General features: G+C 39.4%; 1 non-coding gene across 1 annotated transcript; it reads left to right on the forward strand.

Annotated features, from left to right (window-relative positions):
* The first annotated feature begins 875 nt into the window (after positions 1-875).
* LOC130984169 (small nucleolar RNA R71) lies at positions 876-983 on the forward strand. Its single transcript, XR_009088119.1, has one exon. It is a non-coding gene; the product is annotated as a small nucleolar RNA R71 (small nucleolar RNA).
* Positions 984-1,899: the final 916 nt, after the last annotated feature.

Raw genomic sequence — 1,899 nt, forward strand, 5'->3', positions numbered from 1 at the left:
TGTGAGCCTCAGATTCCCATGGTTCCTCATTAGGGAACTCATTGGAGGCCAGTGGACGTCCATTGAGGTCTTCCTCAGTGGCGTTCACTGCCTCTCCTTCCTCTCCAAATTCGGCCATGTTGATGCCCTTGCACTCTCCTTTCGGATTTTCTTCTGTATTGCTTGGAAGAATACTAGGAGGGAGTTCAGTTATTTTCTTGCTCAGCTGACCCACTTGTGCCTCCAAGTTTCTAATGGAGGACCTTGTTTCAGTCATGAAACTTTGAGTGGTTTTAATTATATCAGAGACCATGGTTGCTAAGTCAGAGTGGTTCTGCTTAGAATTCTCTGTCTGTTGCTGAGAAGATGATGGAAAAGGCTTGCCATTGCTAAACCTGTTTCTTCCACCATTATTGTTGTTGAAACCTTGTTGAGGTCTCTGTGATCCTTCCATGAGAGATTTGGATGATTCTCCATGAAGAATTATAGGTGTTTCCATAGGGTTCTCCCATGTAATTCACCTCTTCCATTGAAGGGTTCTCAGGATCATAAGCTTCTTCTTCAGCTGAAGCATCCTTAGTACTGCCTGGTGCAGCTTGCATTCCAGACAGACTTTGAGAAATCAAATTGATTTGCTGAGTCAATATTTTATTCTGAGCCAGTATGGCATTCAGAGTATCAATCTCAAGAACTCCTTTCTTCTGATTTGTCCCATTGTTCACAGGATTCCTTTCAGAAGTGTACATGAATTGGTTATTTGCAACCATTTCAATTAGTTCTTGAGCTTCTGTAGGAGTCTTCTTCAGATGAAGAGATCCTCCAGCATAGCTATCCAAAGACATCTTGGACAGTTCAGACAGACCATCATAGAAAATACCTATGATGCTCCATTCAGAAAGCATATCAGAGGGACACTTTCTGATCAATTGTTTGTATCTTTCCCAAGCTTCATAGAGGGATTCTCCTTCCTTCTGTCTGAAGGTTTGGACTTCCACTCTAAGCTTACTCAATTTTTGAGGTGGAAAAGAACTTGCCAAAAGCATTGACTAGCTTTTCCCAAGAGTTCAGGCTTTCTTTAGGTTGTGAGTCCAACCATATCCTAGCTCTGTCTCTACAGCAAAAGGGAATAGCATAAGTCTGTAGACTTCAGGGTCAACCCCATTAGTCTTGACAGTGTCACAGATTTGCAAGAATTCAGCTAAGAACTGATGAGGATCTTCCAATGGAAGTCCATGGAACTTGCAATTCTGTTGCATTAGAGAAACTAATTGAGGCTTAAGCTCAAAGTTGTTTGCTCCAATGGCAGGGATAGAGATGCTTCTCCCATAGAAGTCGGGAGTAGGTGCAGTAAAGTCACCCAGCACCTTCCTTGCATTGTTGGCATTGTTGTTATTTTCGGCTGCCATGGGTTCTTCTTCTTTGAAGATTTCTGTTAGGTCCTCTACAGAGAGTTGTGCCTTAGCTTCTCTTAGCTTTCGCTTTAAGGTCCTTTCAGGTTCAGGGTCAGCCTTAACAAGAATGCTTTTGTCTTTGCTCCTGGTCATATGAAAGAGAAGAGAATAAGAAAGTATGGAATCCTCTATGTCACAGTATAGAGATTCCTTGAGGTGTAAGAGGAAAAGAAAAATAGAAGGAAGTAGTAGAGAATTCGAACTTATCAAGAGAGATGGAGTTCGAATTGTGCATTAAGGAATAGTGTTAGTCCATAAATAGAAGGATGTGAGAAAAGGGGAAGAAATTTTCGAAAATAAAGTAAAAGATTTTAAAAACATTTTAAAAAAATACTAATTGATTTTCGAAAACTAAGAGTGTAAAAGAAATCAAGTGATTTTTGAAAAAGATTTTGAAATTAGAAATCAAAAAGATATGATTAAAAACTATTTTTGAAAAAGATGTGATTAAAAAGATATGATTTTAAAA

This window comes from Arachis stenosperma, chromosome 5, assembly GCF_014773155.1.
Source record: "Arachis stenosperma cultivar V10309 chromosome 5, arast.V10309.gnm1.PFL2, whole genome shotgun sequence".
Classification (NCBI taxonomy): Eukaryota; Viridiplantae; Streptophyta; class Magnoliopsida; order Fabales; family Fabaceae; genus Arachis; species Arachis stenosperma.